Genomic DNA, 23,687 nt, shown 5'->3' with positions numbered 1-23,687 from the left:
TCAGGCTTGCTTCCTATCAAAATGAAAATACTAATGTAAGACTTCTGTACTGTTGTTTTTTTCTACCTTAGATAAGATACATCAAAGAGTATTGTTCCTTGAAATAAGAAAATGATACCCTGTTTTCCTGAAAATAAGACCTATCCCCAAAATAAGACAGCATGTTCACACATGTGCCTAATATAAGCTCTACCTCCAAAGTAAGCTCTACTTAAGAGCCTGTGCAGCCAGTCACTTGCCCATGCCGCCTGGTTGTTCAGTGTTGCAGCCACAAGGGGAGGAGGGATGGTGGTAGAGCTGCCCCATGTGCCCACACTGGCTTACCTCAAGGTCCCCACAGCCAGGCCATCCATGCTCCGACAGCAGCATTGGCACCCATGTGCAGCAGGAGCTCACATGATCGCCGGCCCATTTATTCTGCTTGCTCATGGCCGCAATGGAGCAGGAGGCCGAGCGGTATGTTGGTGCCACGGCTGCGAGGCAAGGCAGGTGTCTGGGAGTGAATGGCCTGGCTGTGGGCCCTGAGGTAAGCTAGTGTGGAGTGCATGGGGCAGCTCTACCCACCCTTGCCTTGCCTCATGGCCACGGCACTGGCTTCCTGCTCTGGTGTGCCATGAACAAGCAGAAGATGTGGGCCGGTGACCACGCGGGATACTGCTGGACAGGGCTACTGGAGCCACCACCACAAGGTGAGGCAGGTGTGGGTGGCCTGGTTCTGGGGCCCTGAGGTAAGCCGGTGCAGCGTGTGGGGGGCAGCTTTACTCCCCTGCTTCATGGCAGCAGCACTTGCATGCCATGCAGCCTCCTGTTCTGCCACGAGCAAGCAGAAGAAGTGGCTCTTCGTGGAAACCCCCCCCCCCATAAACCCTAGTGCTTCTTTTGGGATCCAAAAGAAAATAAGACCCGGTCTTATTTGTGGGGAAATACGGAGCATAACAACTTTTATTCTATTTTTATTAATTCTGTCTCTTAGATTCAATGAAAGTTTTAATTACAGGCTTGATCTCTTGAAATTATATCAATATATTTGGACATATCTGTTAGAAATTCTGTTTATATATAGTACTACAAATCAAACGGAGTACAGTCACCATGTGCTTTACTGCTACATATAAACAGAATTTCTAGCAGGTTATGGGCCTAGAGACTGCATCCAAGTGTGTACCATGTTTTCCCCAAAATGCAACTTACCCTGAAAATGAGCCCTAGCCTGATTTTTTGGATGAGCGTAATATAAGCGCTACTCCCAAAATAAGCCCTAGTGAAGGGGTGGGGTGGCCAGCACTGGAGGCAGCCCTTCCCTTCCCCAGTTACCTCATGGAGTCTTAGCCTCTTAATCATGGCCATGAATCAGCTGAGCCAGCAAGAGCCAAGAGCTGCCTCTCATTCTGTCTCTTTGGGCACCTGGAAGTGTTTCTAGTGCACTCTTGCCAGCCCCAGCCCTGCCCATGGTGCCAGGTAACCTTGCAGCCAAGGGCCCCTCTCTCTGCAGCTCATCCTGTGGCTCTGGAGCAGGCAGTGACCAGGGTTTGCACTCTGCCAGGCCAGGAGCTCAGGTCTTGGTTAGGCTGCTGCTGCAATAAAGCCAGGTGGAATGTTGGAATTTACTCCCCCCCACCTCTGCCCACCTGCTGGACCTGCTGGACCTGCTGCTGCTATCCTCACTGAGCCTCATCACCCTCCTGGCTGCACTCCTGGCATGAGGCAGCTCTGCCCAGATCTCTGGTGCACCTTCCCTGTTGATGGTCTGTCAGGGCCACTTCGCCAGCAGTTGCACTGCCCTGTGTGAGCTCCATGGGGGCCCTGCAGCAGGAGGGAGGAGGGAGGGGGAAATCACCCCTTCCTCCTTTGCACCCCAAAACCCCATCTTCCCGGGTGCCAAGCCCCCAGCCTGCACCCCCTTGCTGGAGCAAGATGTGCAACTCAATGTTACCCATGGAGGCCTCACCGTGCAACATACTGCCACAGCTCTGCTGTGAAGCAAACCTCCATCTTTCCTGTTCAGGATTGCAAGGCTAAAGGCTTCGGATGGAGCATTTTTGGGATGTGCATCTGTGCAGGGCTTCTCAAGGAAAGGACGATCGGCAGGAAAATGGGGGTGTGTGTTTCCTGTCAATCGTCCTTTCCTTGGGAGCCCTGCATAGACGTACACCCCAAAAATGTTCCCTCCGAAGCCTCCAGCCTTGCAATCCTGCACAGGAAAAGCGTAGGTTTGCTCCAAAGCTGCAGCACTTGGAGACCTTTTAACACCTGCCTCCATGCGTCTTTGCCACAAGGAAAGGATGATCAGCAGGAGGGGGGTGCTTTGGGGAGTTCTGGGAGTTGAAATTCACAAGTCTTAAAGTGGCACACAGCTACACATGCTGCTGCTGGCTTCGAATGGGCTCTTTGCCCTCCTGGCAGCGTTGTTCTCAACCAGCCTGCTGAGCTGCTGCTGCCTGCCATAGTGAAGGCCGGGATGTGCTGAGAGCTTGGCCCATTGCAGCTTCGGGCAAGCAGTAATTGGGATGGACAGGGCGAGGTCAGTAGTAGCTGTGCTCCTACTCCCGTTGGCCCACACGATGGCTGCTTCCACAGCAAAAAACAAAACAAAAAAAACCCTTCCCTCCAAATAAGCCCGAGTGCTTATTTTCAAGCCCAAAACAAAATAAGACTGGGTCTTATTTTCAGGGAAACACGGGTAGTAACTGTTTCAAATGAATTTGTCGTATCGGCCGATACGATCACAAAAGACGCGAGGCAGTGACTGGTTTTAGCTCTTTTTATTCAGGTTTTAAAATCTGCCGCCGGCTGCGTATGCGGCGGCTTATATTGAACTGGTGCCGGGCGCAGCGGCCAATGACAGCTGTTCAAATTGCCCGCGATCGGCTCGGCCAATCGCGGTCGATTCAGAATGGCCAATCAGTGCCGTGCGCTCGACCAATCCGGTTGCTGTGCGCTTGTCCAATCAGGATTGCAGGATTCCAAGAATGCTAATGTCCATACAGAACAGAATTGTTTTGCAGAGCTAGATCTCAGGAAAGTTTTAGAGTAAAGGTTGGGGTGTTTTTGGTTTAAGTGCAGAGGCAACTTTGTTTATGTATCTGAATTCTACCTTGTCTTTTTATACTGACAAACACAGCTCTTACTTCAACTACAGTTTCTATTCTATTACAGTTCATTGATCAACTACAATAAAGACAATGAAGTATATAAATGCTAGGGTAAGTTCTCAGAGTGGGACTTGCTGAGGTCAGCCAGGATATTTCATAACCTGCTTTTATAATACATACTTCAATTTTTACAGCTTGTTGTTTCAGGAGGCATCACTCTATGGTTGGTGCCCCTTTACAATAAATGTTGACAATGATCATTGTTATTTTTCAGAGCAGTCCTTGGACTGTTAGTTGGTTAACTGTATGGTACTGATCCTTATGATAAGATGAAACAACCTTTATTTACTATCTTGAGGGGTTTTAGACTGGTTTTATTGTAGAGCAGCTTTTCTCAGCCTTTGGAGCCTGAATGAGCCCTTAAAGTATTTTTCAGGCCTCAGGGAATCCCTACATGTTCAGGCTGAAATATAGGCCACAAGTTACAAAAAATTCTATTCATGTGTAGTCCTGCATATTTGCATTAACTAAAGAACCTTCCCTTCCCTCTCCCCCTCCCCTCCCCACTGCTTTATGGGTGGCTCCTGCTTCTGCCCAGGCCAGGCCCGATCCAGATCTCCTGTACCTGGTCTGAGACAGAGTGCCCACCCGGGCCACCTGGGCCTGCAGAAAAGCAGGTATGTGCCTGCTGCCACTGGTGCCCAGGCCAAGCCAGGCCTAGATTTCCTGCGCCTGTTTTAAGACAGAGTCTCCCCCCGGCCCCAGGCCATTGTGTCTATAGAAAGGCAGTCCTACACCCTTAGAAAGCAGGTGTGTGCCTGCAGAAAGGCAGGTATGTGCCTGTTGCTACTGGTGCCCAGGCCAGACCAGCCCTAGATCGGTGCCTGCCCTTAGAGAGAGCCCTTTCCTTTGGGCCTCTGCAGCTAAGAAAGGCAGGTAACACCATCAAGGAGATGTCCCAGCAATGAGGTCCCGGTAGCATCTCTCTCATCTCTCAGGTATGTTCTGTACCACCTGCTTCCCCTCCTCTCCTCCTCATTCCATTTTGGTTTTTTTAATATCCCTTCAGGAGCCGGACACTAGGCACACACAGTGTTAGAGGACTTGAGTTAAGAAGATAATTTGTTTCTAGCACCAAGGCAACAGGAGTTAGCTGGTCAGAAATGTTTATTACAGTCATAGACCTGTATAAAAAAATAAAATACAATGATTTTAAAAGCTAAAAAAGAAAAAAGAAAAAGCAAGAAAAAAAAGCAATTATTTGCAGGTAAGAACTTAGCTAGGCATAGGTAAATTCCAAGTCAAGTCATCCAAAGTCAGGGGGAAGATATACAATGCCAAGTCAAGGAAAGGACAGTCTTAGCTAATTAAGAAGCCAGAGTAGTAAATAACTAGATTCTAGGCAGGGTCACAGAACATGAACCTGGATGCTCAAGTTGCTTCCTGCAAGGGAAACCCAGTTTTGTGAGACTTAAATCCCCTCCCTGCCTAGCTTGCACAGCAGCTGTCAATCTTTGCTGCTTAGTCTTACTGCTTGATTGTAAGTTCTACACTTTGGCAAGGTACAGAGGTTCCAGGAAGAATTGCTGGGAGAGGGCCAAGTGAATGCCTGAAGCTGCCTGCGTTGCAACTGAGCCAATTCTGAGGGCTTGACATCTACCCTTGTCACTGCTTGGCTTGGCTTGCTACTCACTTCTTAATCCTCACCTCATGCTTTGCTTATTACCCTGCTTGTGTGCAAACCACAATCCTGCCTGGTATCCAAGCATGCTCCTGTAGGTTAAATCAGTACTGGAGGCTGGAAGATTGTTTGTTTTGTCTCTATTTTTTTTTAAAATCATCTCCCAGGGAATTCCTAGTGCTCCAGTTGAGAAACTCTTTACAACAAAGTGTTGTAGAGAAGGGCAGAACTGACTTTTGAAAAGGCATGTATTGGTTAGCAAAGCATGATTTAATTCCTTGACAGGAATGGAACATTAGAATTAAACTTAAACTAGATCTGCCTTAACTATCTTGGTATCAGGGGATTACTGTCAGTCTTTTAAGACTGATATTATCCTTTCATGGTAGACCAAATTAGGAAACTAACTCCATTAAAAAATACTGGAAAGCTATTTTAGTAATAGGTATGGTAATAATTTTGGAGGCCTTTTTTCCCTCCCTCTTATACTAAAGGTTGTTAGGATGGAGTCAGTTTATACTTCTAACATTATTTTTTTCTCTTTTCCTTTCTCTTTATTCTTTTCTTTTTTTCTTTTCTCCTTTCTCTTTTTTTCTCTTTTCTCTCCTCCTCTCCTCTTTGGCTTAAATTATGTTTTGCTACCTGTAACATTTCTTTCCCAAGGTGGACTAGTTGAGTATAATTCTGCACCAATTTGCCACATGCAAAAAATTTCTTGTGAACAAACTGCTTGTATTTGAATTTGAAAATAAAACTGCAAAATATTAAATTAAGAGAAAGATACATTTATTAGATTTATATCCTGCCTTTATACAACTCAAGGTAGTATACCCAATGCTCCTTCCTCCTATTTTCCTCATAATAGCAATAACCCCATGAGATGGATTGGGCTGAAACAGTGGCTAGCCAAAAATAATTCAGTAGACTTCCATGCTGCCACCCAGTTTTCTCTATCAGCAGGGAAGTATTCATAGAAGAAATAATTGTTCCCATCTGCTATCTACCATTATGTGATTTCTGTACTTGTGCATTTCTCTCTAAAATAAAGAGGGCATTACTTTGGAGCCCTCTGGGTTCAATTTTAAACTAGGGGATTTATTTTTCAAAGTACTGTTGTTAGACATACTACACTATAGTTTTACATTTATAAAAACCTTGTTTTTCAGAGTCTTTATAAGCAGATTGCTTAATCTATAGTACTTCTGCTACTGCAAGTAGTGTAAAGCTTTCCCTTATATCTGATGATGATGATAATGGAAACTATAGACATATGAGTACATGCTGCTGTACATTCCATAGGTTTTAACTAGGGAATTTGTTTTAATTTATCAAAGGGAGTAAGCAGCGCCTGATATCTGAGTCATACGTGACTTCTTCCCCTAAAATAAACATATTTTTGTAGATACTTATACTCTTAGATATACATATCCTACTTCAAGAACATAAAGTATCACTTATCTTGGGGAACAGAAGGTGCTAGAAATTGAAGTATTCTGCTGATACTTGATTTCCCCTCTAGAAAAGCATATTTATAAATTACAGCTCACTCATCCTAATTTACCTTCAATAAGTAGAGTAGCAAGTTGTGAAAGAATGGTTACTGGTTAATTTGCATGCAAGAAAGAATTTCAACAAAGGCTGTTTGCACCTCTGAAATTCCATCATCTACAGTACATTGGTTTTAAAAGAACCCTATTTTCCATTTAGCTATTCTTATGACAGAATGATACAGATTTATCAGTAATTATTTGTCTCTCTGTGTTTATAATGCATAGTGCATGTATATTAATATCAATTTAGACTCAAGAAAATCAAGAGCACTAGGATTGTTAATCATTACTTAAGCTTCTCGTTTCCTACTAAAGATTCTTCCGAAGTACATTCAGACTTTGTAATTTTAAACCTTAAATTTGTTATATGAAATAATTTCAAATTGGCTAGGGAAGCTGCTTTTATATTATCTAAAATTATTTTTATGAGAAGGTCCTTATGAATGGTGCATTCTGAACTTGGTTGTTTTCTTGCAGATGTTTCATTACCCAGACTAGATAACATAATCAGTGCTAGGGATGTTCAGTATCAGAAGCAAGCACTACAATTATTTCTACATTCTAATGTTGAAAGAAATATCCTTCTGGGTTCCAAGTGGGGAAAAAGACACTGGAAACATGGAGGCTATTTGGAAAGATGGTTTAATGGTGGACAGTAGGACCACTTGGCTTGGAGCTCCAAAGTGAAAAGGAAGGATGATCACATGCTTCAAGGTGAGAAGAGAAGGTCAAGAAGGGGTGATATGCTGAGAGTGCCTAGGTTATATAACCTTTGTTGGGATTTGAATTGAAGCTTGTTTCTAACTGGTTGCCAGACTCCCATGGGGCCATGCGGCGGGCAACTCTGTAGGCTGTCCTGAGTTCCAAGCTTGGTTGAGCCTTGCTGGATGATGATGCACTGAAAAGGGCTTTTGGCAATTGTTAAAGCTTTACCTGGAGATTTTTGTTATGTATTCTGGCCCAGGCCTTAATGGCCCACACATTAACAAAGGTGGGGATGAGCTTCTACTTCTGAGGTGAGTTTCTGCTTCTGAGTTTCTACTCTTTTTAGAGGAAACATTCTGCCTTTTTAATATTTCCTAGGATATTTCAATTTCCTAGGAGAGGGGTGGGTGCTAACTTCCTACAGTAATATTCAAGTACATACATAATTAGTAAACACAGTTCTGACCAATAAGATTTATTTTGTCTTACAGGTTTAGGTTGGCAGTCAGGTGGTTTACTTAATAGTGTTCAAGTGAATTAGTCCAGTTGCCAGTGTTTGCATCATACTGTATTGTAAACCAGTGGTCCCCAACCTTTGTAGCTTGGTGGTCTGGCTGAAGGGGGAGAGGGAAACCGGGCTGCGTGAGCTGCAGGGCAGTGTGCATACATGTACATGCAGTTCGACTTGCAGAGCAGTGGGCCAGCAGCACGCATGCGCATTCACGTTGGCCCACTATTCACATGAGTTGAGCTACACCGGCATGTGCACCAGCCTACTGCACACATCAGTTGAGCTGCGCATGTGTGTGTGTGCCAGCCTGCCTCTCACATGGCCTGGTTGCAGATAGGTTGTGGGCCATGGTCCGAGGGTTGGGGCTCCTTGCTACAACAGTTACAACACTAGTAGTTGACTCACTGTATTGGATTTGCACAAACTAGACCATTACATTTTAGTTGAGTGTGCAGTGGGAACCCAGTTATTGTATGGTATTCAAGGAGATTTTTGAAACTGCTGCCATATTAGGATAGAAATATAATATAAATTTCCATGGATCGCTTAACCTGATTATTTGAACATTATTTTAACCTATGTTTAAAATATTAGCTGCTATTGCTTTTCAACTTCCTTAATAAGCATTGGCTTTTATTATGCTGATAAGACTATAAAATGAACCAGAAAAGAGAAAAGCACATGATTTATTTGACCAGCCTTATAGTTCTTACTTTTCAAATGTATGTTCCAGCTATGCCTGCTCTTATACTGCTCTTAAATGAATAACAATAAACAGTAATGAGAATTAGAATTAGAATGTTAGAAAGAAGAAACCAGAATTGCAAGAGGCTTATTCCTGTTTTCATTCAAAGTGTGTTTCATTGGTAGATTTTATTGTCGAATTGTAGGTAAAAGAGTGGTGCAAGCACCCTTTTGAATATTATAATATTCACAAAACAATGTTATCAATATTGTATTAAAATGTATTAATATTTTGTTATTATTTTATTGCTAATATTTAAATGTATTGCAAACGATTCTCTGCTTTTCCTCCTCCTCTATCTCCCTGTATTATCTTCCAGCCTTCAAATAAAAATACTATATAGGTAGTCTTTGACTTACAACAGTTCATTTAGTAGCTGTTCAAAGTTCCAATAGCACTGAAAAAAGTGACATACAGTATGTCCTTTTCCATACTTATGACTATTGCAGCATCCCCATGGTCACATGATCAAAATTCAAATGCTAGGCAACTAACTCATATTTATGATGGTTGCCATGTCTTGGAATCATGTGATCACCTTTTGCAACCTTCTGAGCAAAGTCAGTGGGAAAGCCAGATCTGTTTAACACCAATGTTACTTACTTAACAACTGCAGTGATTCACTTAACAACTGTGGAAAGAAAGGTTGTAAAATGGAGCAAAACTCACTTCACAAATGTCTCACTTAGCAACCGAAAAATTGGGCTCAATTGTGATTGTAAGTCGAAGACTACCTGTAGTTATTGGTAAATTTAATCAGAAACTTAAATAACAAATCAAACAATATGTATGTTATGATGACCAGCAATGGTTGCTGGAATTGGGTATGTCTAGTTTGATGAAAAGAAGGACTAGGGGTGACATGATAGCTGTGTTCTAATATCTCAGGAGCTGCCATAAAGAAAAAGGAGTCAAGCTATTCTCCAAAGCACCGGATGGCAGGACAAGAAGCAATAGGTGGAAACTAATCAAAGAGAGAAGCAACCTAGAACTAAGGACAAATTTCCGGATTAATTTCCAATTAATCAGTGGAACAACTTGCCTCCAGAAATTGTGAATGCTCCAACACTGGAAGTTTTTAAGAAGAGATTGGATAGCCATTTGTCTGAAATGCTATGGGGTTTCCTGCCTAAGCAGAGGGTTGGACTAGAAGATCTCCAATGCCTTTCCAACTCTGTTATTCTATCCTAACTGTGACAAAAGTTATTGTGGGAAGCATGATATCATTAACTATTCTTCCTGATTCAGTGACAAACGCCATAAGATACTAAAAAAGTATGAAATAATAATAAAATATTTGGGGATGGATATTAACTAAACTAGAATTCATATACAATTCTTATGTGTGTATGTGCCCATATACTGGTAGTTGTTTCATCCTTGTGGCACAGTGGTTAGAATGCAGTACTGCAGGCTGCTTCTGCTGACTGCTGGCTTCCAGCAGCTTGGCAATTTGAGTCTCACTGGATCAAGGTTGATTCAGACTTCCATCCTTCCAAGGTTGGTAAAATGAGGACCCAGATTGTTGGGGGCAAGACACTGACTCTGTAAATCACTTAGATTGGGCTATAAAGCATTGTAAAGCGCTATATAAGTCTAACTGCTGTTGCTATTACTGCAAGTAATAAGCGTTGTTATTATAAGCAAAAATGTTTTATTCAATAGGATGAAGTGTTTGAAAAGATAAAGAAACACAACTTTGAATATGGATGCCCTTTTGGATTTGGGTTTATGCAACATGCTAAACCCCAAGCCAGATTTCACAAAATATCGTTTCTGTCAACTCTTTGAGGTAATCTAAACAGGAAACCAAAATCATGAGTAATAATAGTAACTTTATTGTAAGGTTACAGCATATAGTCTTGCACATCTGAAAACACTTTTCTCCCTCCCCTTACTTTACTTTCCAGATAACTAGGAAGGGTCCCTTCACACACTTTCTTCACCTTCTGTTATGTGATTTTGTGGGCTGAAACGTCTCTTATGTCACTTGTGTCACCTGTGTAGCTTTTCTTCCTGTTTTCCAAGGTTATTCTCATAGCCTATTACATAACTTAGTATATGCAAGCAATTAACCCATTCTATTGTTTAGCTGTTTGTAATTCATTCTCTCCAGTTTAGTCTTGTCTCATCAGAATTTGGAAAGATAGTATCTACACTGGATTACAAATCAAATAAACAATGAACTATGGAATTACTGCATGTATTCATGTAACATCTAAACGACTGATTGATTATGTATCATGAAATTAGTATTAACTCACAGCAACTACATAGATAGATTTTCTTCTTGATCTGATCAATTGTGCAAAATTGTAAAAATCAATTGTAAAAGTTGATGCTGATTCTTAGTGATTACATAATAGATTTTTCTACAGGTCTAGCATTTGTCCTGAACCTTCCTCATGTAGGTCTTGAAAATGTATGGAGCAAGAAATCTGGTATATGACATTGGAATTGGAATTAGATTAGAATTGCTCTGATCCGAGAACTGTCCAGCTGTCCAGAAAAAACATTTAGAGACAGCTTTACTATTTTGTTTGTTAAACTTGTAGTAATAATTTTCATAACTATTTATATTTAGTGCTCTAGAATACTTAGAATTTATTTCAAATAAGAGCTAACACAGGCTTTCATTTTAGCCAGTGAAATCAGTGGTATGTACCATATTTTGACAGAATTTCAGTCCTAAATTCACTCATTGAATTCCTTGGAATGTAGCTTTGCTTATGGTTGTCTTATGTGTCTTTCGTCTTTTGGTTTGTGAAAATAGGAAGTAAAACATGGTACTAGTTTTCTACAGAACTTTCTACAGAATTAAAAACAAGTCTATACCTGACTTGCAGTATTGTAGTCAATGAAAGGAAGGTAAATGAGGTGCTGACAAGCATTTGATAAATCATAGTAACAAGTAATTTAACTGGAATCAGATTACATAAGTATTGCATTTACATTACTTTTGAAGGGTAATTTTTTTGTTTTTTATTGTGTTTATATTGTCTTACTGCATGAAATAATTGTCCACAACCATAGAGATTCATTTAGCTCAGTGTTTCCACAGTTGTTCCCTTACTGCTTTTATTAAAACTTATATGAATTTTAATATTTTATTGTTTAACTTTCCCTTAGATTCCCTGAATAAAATAAGGTCATGATAGTCTATACATTTCTTGGTATTTAATCAGCTGCTATTAACACATCCACTGTATTTGGCAAGAATCTTTATTATGTTATGATTCTCTTGTTATACTTCCTGCTTTCTGTGCTTGAGATCCCTTATTATTTTCTTGTTAACTAGAAGAACCTCCAGCACATTTGCAAATTCCAGGAAACAAAAGTTGTTTATATTCTTCTAAGTGTATTTTTGGTCAAAAGGTCAGGATAGTGTTGGAATTGTTCCACAGAACATCATTCAGAAAGCAGTTTGATTTTTTCACTAAAATAATTTAAATAGAGCATTCATACAATGTAGGCATGTATGTCTAGCTTCAGTGATAGAAAAAAATTAAAATATATGTATTGTATTGTGCCCTTTGTTACATTATGATGTTGCACATGTATGTAATGGGAGGAGTATGTGTTGTGATATTTGTCATATCTTCCCCACCCTTATGCAGATGCCTATATCTTTCTATTTAGTTACTGAATTTATTTCTTGCCACCATCCAAATCAATTCTCGGCAATCACAGATCCCTTATATAATAAGGGGCAAAGGTATAGACATAGTAAAGTCTCTATTGGGTGGCAACATTAATGTTTAGGCCTCTTCCCAAATGGTTCTCCCAATTGTTTTTCTACCCTGTTTCCCCAAAAATATGACCTACCCTGAGCTTGATTTTTACATGTACGCCCAACATAAGCCCAACCCCCCAAAATAAGCCCTAATTAAGATCCCGCCCACTCCAGAGTGCTTGTGTAAAATTTAAGCTAGGGTGGGGATGGAGGTAGGGGTGGAGATGCCCAACTATTTACCTTTGGACAGCTGTAGGCAGGCTTCATGCACACCGATACCTGCCTTGCTGGCCCATTTCTTCTGCAGCCAACAAGGCTGGCAGGGCTTTCCTGAAGGCCTCTGTAGCTGACAATAAAGCTCTGTATCAATCTGGAGCTCTGTTATTGGCTGCAGAAGCCTTCAGGAAAGCCTTGCCTGCCACAGAAGAAGAAGTTCCTGAAGGCCTCTGACTGTGAAAAGGAGGCTGGGGGTGACGCACACGAATGAGGTTAGTTAGTGGATGACATCCCCCCAAAATAAGACCTGGTGCCTTTTTTGGTGACAAAAAAATATAAGACAGGGTCTTATTTTTAGGGAAACACCATATTTTGTGAATTATAGTGGGAGTGGGTCCACATTTTTTGCTACCTGCTAACAAGGAGAGTCAATAAGGAGGCTAGATTCACTTAACAACCATGGTTTTAATTTCACAACTGCAGTGATTCACTTAACAACTGAAGCAAGAAAGGTCATAAAATGGGGCAAAGCTCACTTAACAAATGTCTCACTTAGCAACAGAAAATTTGGGTTCAATTGTGGTTGTAAGTTGAGGACTACCTGTATTTATGAACAGTATCCCTATAGAGGAGGAATCATTGCCAATTTGGTTATCCCTGTGCTGCCAGGATATCATGATGAACCCGAATTCGCATGTAGATATCTGCCTGACTCTTTTCTTCATATGTTCAATTAGGGAATGGGTGGCGTGAGTAGGGCTCCTGTTGCTTATAAGAATCCAGACAAAAAACTGTGCCAGAGTTGATTTTCAACCTTTAGCAGTTCTAGAATCAAATAACATTTAGAATGTGAGTGGTATGGGCAAACAGAAGTAGTAGTTGTACTATAAAGAATACTTAGCTTAGTACCTACTCTAATGGGATTCATATGGACCTGAGCTCATTTCTAGTATTTTAAAGAAGGGTTGGGTGGCCACGTGGAAATATTGATCAAAGGTGCAGCTTCAGGGAATGAGGCTAACAACTGCTTCTTAATGTGCATGGATGAATTTAGCACAGTCTCCTATTTTACTTCTTTGATGCATAAATCTATGCTTGGAGTTATAATATTTGCCTGAAATCTTTCCTAGAGCTCAACATCATTATTGGAGGAAAACATATTTTAAAAATTAGAAATTCTAGCATGTGGTCTCTCATCTGACTTGCTGTGAACAGGAAGAATTATCAATAGCATCCTTCGGTAGTATGACTCAGTTCTGCAGAACAGTCATATTGACCCATCCTTTAAACAAACTTGTTAAGAAACTATGTTAAAGTTTTCTGAAATAAAAAAGTTTGACCAAAATATATTAAGTAAATGGAGCCAATGAGCAGATTTGTGAGTTGAGTATAGGAATATGGGCGGGAAACAATCCCTAATGAACAAGCGTTAGACATCTTCCTTGTATGTATTACAGCAATGTCAATGAAATTTAACTTACTGAACTACCATTCTGTTTATTATGATGTGTTATTACTTATCAAATAAAATTTATGATGATTTCACATAAAATAATTTAGTTTAGATATTATAATAAAACATTGAAAGGTATGTTGTCTATTGGTTTCCCTGATCAGTCAACTAGGCATCTAATCTGAATTTACTTTCATGTGGAATGTGCAGGAAGGTCTTGATTTTTTCCTTATTCAAAAAGTAAATTGAAAACTTATTCTGGTCAGAGTGATTCAGTGTCTCTGTGGTACAATTGGGATAATAATCCCTTCCATACCAGTTGGAAATCTGCTCAAAAGTAAAGCCAATATTCCAGTGAAATAAGAGAAGCTTAACAATGTTTGCTTAAAAACTTGTAAAATCAGCTGTGAAAAAGCATAAAATTGATTTTTTAAAAGTATAGGGTAAGTTTTGCTAGTTGCCATAAAAGTTAATTTTCCTCTTAATAGAAAAAAGGAACAAAAAGCAGTGGAAATAAGTTCAGAACATACAGGAACCCAGACTAAATGCAATGTGGCCTTATTTACAAACACAGCCTCAGACTATTCATGCAAAAATTATCAAATCAATATACAATATTTTACAAAAGTATTAGATATTGTTAAGGAAAACACAGATACACTTTTTAATTATTTATTAAAAAATTATTATTTAAAAATTTATTATTTATTATTTGTTTGCTGTCCATCTCACCGCAAAGCAATTTTGTATTAACAGAAAAAATAATTCCATTACGTGTGAGAGACCGTAGAAATTATGTAGCAGTAAAGACTGCAATTGATGGCTACCAGGGAGAAAATTCAAGAATGTGTTTATTTAGTTGCCCAAGACAACCCCAAGTTTCACATTTAGAAAGCAACATATACTATATATACAACCATTATTTTGCAGGTTGGCTCATTCCAAGTGTCACAGCCTTCAGTTGGTTCTGTTATCATACTGAATTTGAGGAGAGGAGGGAGAAATCTTATGGAGTGTACAAACTTAGAGAAGGTATACTTTCCTAGAACCAGAGGTGGTATTCAGCAGGATCTGACCAATTCTGGAGAACCTGTAGAGGAAATTTTAAGTAGTTCGGAGAACCGGCAAATACCACCTCTGACTGGCCCCGCCGCCATCTATTCTCTGCCTCCTGAGTCCCAGCTGATTGGCTGAGTCTTCTTTTGTTGCCCTGCACAGGAGAACGGAGCTGGAAAGCAGGTTAGTGGGGAGGGAATGGGGATTTTGCAGTATCTTTCCCCCATGAGTGGGGAGGGAATGGAGATTTTACACTAGCCTTCCCCTGCCACGGCCACCAAACCATGTCCATAGAACTGGTAGTAAAAAAAATTGAATCTCACCTAGAACCTATGCCAAAATGGACATTCATAAAAGAAGATCAGTCTTTTCATGAGGCAAAAGTAGCTACGTACTGCAGCCCAGTAAATGGCTGTTACAAAGGACGGTGGCTCTCATTCCAGCTGTTTTTGAATAATATGTATGACTGATCCATTACAAATTTGCCACTTAAAGGATTTTGTGATTTCTAAACTCAGCATCAATCTACACTGTGTATTGTATAATACTTTTAAAAGGGAGTAACTAATGTGTTAAGCTGAGAATCATCAAATGTAGTATAACAGTGGTGGCTAACCTTTTTGGGCTCCTGTGCCAAAAATTGTGCTCACACTTGCACACTCGTGCTCGCATGCCAGTATCCAGAAGAAAATGTGCACGCCCATGCTCCCTACACATGCACACACAATACCCACCCACCCACTCACCCATCCCCTGCCTCCCCTTACCAGCATTATGTCTCACAGCTGATTTTCGGCCGTTTTGAGGCTTTTTCGGTATTTTCAGAAAAACAGGAAGTGATGAAACGGGGCTAGTTTTTGGCCTGCAAAGCCTGCAGAAGCCTTCAAGCCTCTGTGAGGCCAAAAAAGGCCTCAAGCCCACCGAAAATCAGCTGTGAGGCACACACATAAGCAGTGAGGTAAGTTTGCTTACAGCTCACATGCCAGCACAAATGACTCTGCGTGCCATAGGTTTGCCATTACTGTAGTATAATAAAGTCATCAATCCATGGTGCAAACAGATTAGCAGGTGGGTTCTGTTTGAATTATTAATTCAGTTTTGTTTTATCTTGTTATAACTTAAATTACAATTTCAGTTTGTTTAATTTTTATTTTATTTTCTTTCCCTGTAATTGACAGACATGTCAAGTTGATGTCATATAGTGATTTCTCCCTCCTTCCCTATATTTGTGAGAAGCAATTCAAGAAGTTGTAAGAATGATGGACTACATGAGAGCCTTTCAAAGTAGGCCATTGAGCAGAAGAGCGTTCTGGAAAATTTCAGATTAGTAGCTGGTAAACATTAGAGCAAAGACTTCTAAAACAAATTACAAGTTGATTCTCAAAAGATAAGTTGGTTCTCAAACATGAGATCGGGAGGGTGCTCAACCGAAAAAGTACAAGAAGAATGTGAAAAGTACTAACCTAGGTGTGGTGCCCACAAATGGACAAATGACAACACATGCATGACTCAGATGCTTGTGTCACTCATTCTGATATGAATGTGTATGTCAGAATTTTCAGAGTTATGTGATTTCATGTGTGTCATTTAGCTCCATCATAGTTTGTTATAGTTGCTGCTTTGGTCAGGTATTGTTGGAAACTAAAAAGAGATTGGAAATATGGTGGTAGAGCCATCATACGGGACAAGATACCATGAACACTAGTTCCCTGCTTGATTTTTCAGCCCCAGCTTATGGGTTAAGTTAGGGTATGCAAGTAAATCATCCTTTTAGATCAGAAAATGGACAATAAATGTAAACAAAATAAATTTGTTTTCATATGTTCTGCATCTCTGGATAAGTAATTAGTACATGTATCAATGGAAGATAATATCTCATTATTTATAAATTTGTTATGTCTCTATGGCACCGAACTACTTTTGTGCATAAATGGAATAGAAAAAAATTAATGTGTGTTTTCCATCACATCAGGATCCTTTTTAGGCCAATGCTTCAACCAAATCCAAAGTACTAAGGTAATATATTTTATTTAGGAGATTTATGAAGACGATGTCTTTTCTGAGTAAATTGTAAAGATAACTTTATTAAGTATTTTTGAAGAAAAAAATCAATACAATTTTGCAACAGGGAAATTGAGTGTTGTTTAAGAGAAACATGGGGATAGACATTGCTATTGCAAAAATATTTTGAAAAAGTCAAAATTGCTAATACTTAGTAATCATGGATTAAGAGAATAGTTGAATTATTTAACTGGTTAAAGTAGTGAAAGCAAGACTAAATGGACATTTTTTTTGTATCAGATGGACGATGCTGTTTTGGACCAGTGTCCCAAATAAACTGATACTCATAGTGAAATGGTGAGATTTACTAACAACATTGGATTTTTAAGTTGGTATACACAAAGAAATGATAATAAGCTCTAAATATCTTTCCAGAAAGGTAAAAGGAAGAAGATACAATAGCAAGTAACTGCCAGTCCATGCTCTGAATAGGGCTTGTAGTTCCTAGGCTATTCTTGCTGGTTCTGTATTCAGATCTCAGACCTGACAAGTTAAGTTTGGCAACATTTCTGTGTTAGCATTTCTAATGTCTGTTGCTAGTAAGTGGAAATGTGATTGCCTTGCATATATTACAATAACAGCCAATTTGGCACAAAGCCAACTATGTGATGGTCCACCATGAGCTTAGCTTGGTTTCCTGTTTTTCTGCCTGCTTGAGAACAGGGTATTTTCTATTACATGCAGGAATTCATTTAGAGCCTTGAGATAGCTTTAGAGGGATTGACTGGGAGTAGAGAAACAGTAAAAGGAAAGAGAAAGTACTAGTCTCTTCCTTGCTTTTTCTTTAAAATCAGCCCTGAAAGCTACCTCTATACAACTTGGCAGAGTTCTAAATGCACATTTGTGTAATAGGTAAGTAGCTTCTGGGAATACCAAATTATTGGGACAGGATATTGTGTATACAGGATTTGGTTGCATGAGTAAGAAGTATGTAAGCTTTATTGTTTCAAAGGTCCAATAAAAATGGAAAGGTTTGTTTTAAGATCCTAATATTACCACAAACCTTCCTGTTTTAAAGGGACCAGGAATCTGATTTCAATTTGGGAGCCTGTTAATTCCTTTTGATCTCCTGCTTAAATTCCTATGTTAACATATAAAGTGTAATTTCATAGACATTAATTCAGAAATTAGCCTTAGTGTTTCAAAATGACTTAATCCTAAAGAAGTTGATGTTCAACTTAATTGGTTACCATACAAAATGAATACACAACTAGAAGATATGGTGCATTTTTAAAAAGTCTATTTGAGACCATCTGATTAGAAAGAAAGAGTAAATGCCCTAACAATACGAATGTTTTTGGCTGGGGCAGTTAACGGTTATTAGTTATTGTTGTTTTGACTTCAACACGGGATGAAATATTCAAATAGAATAAACTGGATTATTTGTAGTATTTTGTAAACATGGCAATAAATAGTTTGTCACTTAACAATAACAACAATAACAACAAAGTTTGTACATAGATGACAATATAGATTAATCATTTTTAATGTTTGTTCACATACTAAAAATAATCAGATTTACCCTCTTTGGCCTTTTGAGAATCACGAACCAGTGTATCTAATTATCTGAACCCCAACAACATAATATAATAACAAGTAGTGGACTCATAAACGTGATGGAATAACTCTGTGTTTTCTGATTAAATTGTGTGCCTGGTGGTACCCAGCAATCATGTTTGCCCTGTGTTCATAGTAATTGCATGTGTCAAAGCTGAGGGCTTGTGTAAACTGCACCAAATGAATTACAATTTTAATTTAGAGAGAGATAACTGTACTTGCCCCTGCAGGCAGATTTCACTAGGTCACTGTTACACAACTAAGTAAGAAAGGTGGGGTGGGGGTGGAAAGAGAGCCTCCAGGGTTCTCTAAGTTAATAGAGAGTAAGTTTATAGAGAGTAAGTTAATAGAGAGTAAGTGTGAAATGTAATGAAGACTGTATCACAAAAACCTTTTCTTTTAACTAGAGAATGATTTACAAACTCAAAATGCACTGCAGAGATTGTATGTTCTGCCTATGTAAGTGTCCAGATGTACATGTTTAAAATTCCTTTGGATAGGAGTGGGATGGCCTAATGAGAAGTCATGGCTGGCAGATAAAGTTGCAGATGATTGTTTACAGTATTGTCCCCATTAAGAAGATTAATGGATCCAAAAAATTTTAAAAAAACAAAGACCAGCTGTTCCTGAAGATATAAGAGGAAGCTATCCTTAGTGTATTTTTATGGGTGGCTAATTCTGTATAAAATATAATGTTTGTAGGTTGTACAAAAGGCACATTCTAGCTATTTCAGTGGGCTCCGGATTAGCTTCAGGTGCAGTTTACTCAGGATTTGTTCATAAGTATTAGTCTGGAGAATGCCACTGTTAGATCGAGCAGGTTAATATGGAAATACCCCATTAATTTCAGGAGCATTTTTGTATCTGTCATGAGTTTAATTTGAAACTTAATTGCCCACAAGTCTTACTAATTGCAGCACCAGCCTTAGCACTATGGACAATATGTTCGATGTGTAAGATCATGATTGTTAGTTTAGATTAATAGCCACTTGTTATTTCTCTTTTTCATGCTAGGGCTATAACAATTTAAAAAAACCCAAATGAAAACATTATTTTCAGGATGATTTTGATCTGGGAAGAAAACTAGATATGCTAGCTAATTAATACTGTTAATAGTAATTAATACTGTCAGATACCATCCACTTCTGTCTTGAGTGAAAGAAGACTGGAAATAAACAGAACCATGATAAGACTTTATCCTGGCACCTGTCATGAATAATACTGGGGAATTGCTGCAGAGCAAATGACTTAGGTCAGTATTTCTGAAAATAAACAAGCTGTGTATAATAAATAAATATAATAAAGATATAAAAAAATGAAGTTCTCTAGTCTTCTGGCGATCTTTATTGGGCATTCTTTATCCTCAAACACAAACCAAATGTATCTAGCTGAATCTGATATTTTCCACTAGAACTTCACTTCTGGTGGCAATCTTAAAGCTCCAACCCCATTTCTACCAACCTGAGAGATCCACTTGTTTGCCCAATTGGTGGCATTGATCTTTCATTTGAACCTACCCTTCAGAAATAAATCATCTCCAAAGATGAAATCAGAAGCAAACTTCTCTTTTATGGGCATGGTCCTTTTAAATGAAAATACTTGGATACTCTGGATGGAATACAAAAAATTAACTGTGCTTACTATTGCTATTTCTGGAATGTACATTCTGTCATTTCTAAATTACCCCATGCATGGACCAAAGCGACCTTTTACAACTATGCACCATTCAGACATCCAGTCACTCAGGTACCCAAACACTAGGTTCATGACAACACCTGTAGGATTAAAGGTAGCAAATGGGAGACAGTACTGTTCAAACTAAATTGAACCACTACATAAACACAGAGCAGAGCATTTCAAGCTCAAGACTGGAATCTGAGTACCAAGAATCCATTGCCAAGAAAGTAGGAAAAAACATTGTAAAATTTGAAACCCTGAGACTGGCATACATGCGCGCACGCGTGGGCGCGCACACACACACACAGATGTGTGTGTGTGTGTGTGTGTGTGTGTTTTCTATGTTCCACATCAGGGAAATCATCTGCATGTATTTGGCTTTATCTTGTCTGCAAATCACTGTCACTATTGAGTCTCTCAAGTTCCTCTCTTAGCCAGACCTTAAAGGTGGAGTTGTGTTTCTGGAGAAAAGAGATTAATTGTTATGTGTAACTTGAAATCTGAGCCTTTGACTTAAAAGGAAAGAGAGGCATTCCGTTTTGTAGTATGTGGGTGACTGCAACAGGGAGGTTACAACAGACACTATCAGAGAGTGGTATATTTTCAGAAGGCAAATTGTTTTCTCTGTTTTCCATGCTCTCCTGCTTTGGAAAATAGCCAGAATTTGGCAGAATTTCATAGTTTGCATCCTCCTTATTCCATGGGGGCTTTTCCATTCCTTGTTTGTCCTATTACTTTGCTTGCCGAGACTTGTTACTACGCTCTCCTTTCCAGGGAGAAAAACAACACCTGTCCTTGGATCTCATCATACAAGAGCTTTGAAATCCTATAGCAAATGTAAATATAAATATAAATAAATAAATAAAATGTAAATGTAAATGTAAATATAAATATAAATAATGTAATGTAATGTTATATGTAATGTAAATGTAAATATAGCATGTAAATAGTGAATAAGAGTTCCTTGAGGGGGACTTCTGATTTGCAGGGCTTTGGTGGCGGCAAGAATCCACGATCATGTGCGGTTTCTGCTTGCGCTCGGCGCTGGAGTGTCCCGAGCCAGCCAGCTTCGGGGCTATAATTACCCCGTAGAGGTAACTGAAGATAGGGGAGAACTGGCAGGGGCCTAGGGGAGCCACACCTCCCCTCTTCAGCTGGCTTAACTCCCTTTTCCGAAAGCGCTAAGAGCGGCGGTCAGAAATGGCCACCACAAAGAAGTACTCATCCGGAAAAGAATGTGCAGGAGGAAGCTAAGAAAGTGAAAGTTTTGGCTGACCAGGATAACAAGCAACATTCAAGACATCCTGGAATTTAAATTTTATTAAAGATACATCGCTCCCAAAGAAGATCTGGAAGCAGCGAATGAAAGTGAAATGGGAAAGTTTGTTTTTTCTCACTCTCCTTCCTTACGGTGACAGCAGATGAATGAAAAATTGGAAAAACCCGCTTTGGCATCAGCAGGTAATTAAACTGGAAAATTAAAGCCAAGGGGACAATAAAGATTTCTGAACACTGAAAAAACTTTTTTTTTTGCTGTAAGTGGGAAGGGAGAGGAAAAGAATTAAGATTAAGATTTTGCTGGAGTAGGTTGCTTGGAATTTAAAATACTAGAGCTAAATTGTAACAAGACTCTAAAAGATACATTTTAATTGGAAAGTGTAAAAAGAAGAAAGTGTTAAATGAAACAGCCTATGTGTATTTGGACTGCTTGGTGACTGTAGGACTTTCGGAAATTATTATTTCAATGATTAAAAACATTTGGGTTGTTTAAAAAATTTTCTACAATGGCATTACTTGTTGATGAACTGAAAATGGAATTTAAAAAATATAAAGAAGAGGAACAAGAAGGGAAACACACACATATCATGGCTCCGTTTTTCATTTCTTAGAAATGGCGATTTCTACTTATGAGAAACTACAAGAACAAGAAGATTGGGATGAAGAAGAAGCCATCTTTAATGAACAAGCAACTCTATCTGGGGAAGAAAGGGGAAAGGGGGCAAAGAGAATGGAGAATTTAAGACTTAAAAAAACAACCAAAAAAGGGAAAAATAAGGTGAAAAGTGGATACAATGTCAGAAAGCAACAGAAAAGAGGAATACAGAAGAGGGTGAAGATCAAGAGACAAGGGGGTAAAAAGGGTAGACTGGAGAAGCAAGAGAGGAAGAAAGAGAAGAGAAGCTACAAAGGTTTGAAACAAGATGTAAAGAAACAGGATTTATTTAGAGATAATGGGTAAAAATATGACTGAAAAAGAGATTCTGCAGAGGTACATAAGACTGTATTGTTGTATTTGTATTTGAAATAATGTTAGAAAATTGGAACAACATATGATTATAAAATGGGATAAAATATTTAATGTAATTTAGTGAAATTTTCTTTTTTTTTTTTGAACAAAATAAATGAAATGAAATATGAGAGAATTGAACTAAGAAGGAATTGGAACATCTTAATTATATAATACTTTATAGTATAAGTGAAATGAAAATTTATAAGTGTTCCCATAGAAGCATATACCTATTTGAAAAGGAATGTGTAAAATGTTTAAGATTTAAATGAATATTAATTTTAATGATAGAGTTCAATTGCTATGGATTGTTGTTTTAATTATATTATATATTTATAATTTTTTTCTTATTTTAAAATATAGTGCGTAGCTTTAGAATGTACTAAGCAGAATCCGAATGAGAATTATGTATTATTTTAAGTGTTAAATTTAGGGGAAAGATATAAAGGCATCATACTCCAATCAGTGATTACAGGAGAAATTTTGTGTTAATGAGAAAAGATAATAGACAGCTGAAACAGAACAGACAAAGGATATAAGTATAATGATTTAAATTGAGATGAAATAAATAAAATAGAATTAAGAGAGTGAAAAGAGGGGAGAAGCTATATAGAAAATGTAGAATGAAGAGAATAAGATATGGAAGAGAATAAGATATGGAATGGTATATAAAAGTGAGCATGAACTTGAATTTATGGTCTGTACAAAACGATGTAACCCAGGATCAAGCTGCTTTCCAAAAAGATGTTTTGTGTTTTCATGTTTTGTGTTTTGTTTGTATATGTTTGTTTTTTAAAAATTAATAAAATTCTTGGGAGAAAAAAAAAAGAGTTCCTTGAAGTAGGGAAACTGTTCATAGGGAAGTATTACAATTACAAATGAAACGAATCCTTATTTGCTAAACAACAGGATTCTTTCTCAAGTAGAACCAATCTCAATTCCTCATCTCTCTAAAGAAAAGGAGACTTTCCAGTTCCAATATTAGGCTGATACTGGAAGCAGTTAGGTGCAACTGATAGATTCTATTTTGAACACACCCTAACACATTTTCATAAGGGCATATGGCAGAGGTATTACTCAACTAAATATTTTGTGCTCCCTTAAAACTTAGCCCAAGTATCTCCTATGGTCGTAAACCTCTTTCTGATCATTGGTTAATGCAACATGTACCCGTAGACTTGGAACACGGCAAGTCCTCAGCCAGGAAAGCACAACAGCCTGCAGCCCTCAAATTTGACTTTCCCTATTGGATACAGGGATGAGATCATTCTTGATTTTGATCCATTCTGCTAGCTAAGGTAATTTCTGAGTTGCATGTAAAACTGGACCTTCTATTCCCAGTATTCTTCTCTAATCCTTTATA

Source organism: Pseudonaja textilis, chromosome 3 (assembly GCF_049901715.1).
Source record: "Pseudonaja textilis isolate UNSWEBS1 chromosome 3, rPseTex1.2, whole genome shotgun sequence".
Classification (NCBI taxonomy): domain Eukaryota; kingdom Metazoa; phylum Chordata; class Lepidosauria; order Squamata; family Elapidae; genus Pseudonaja; species Pseudonaja textilis.
Note: the sequence above shows the minus strand (reverse complement) of the source record.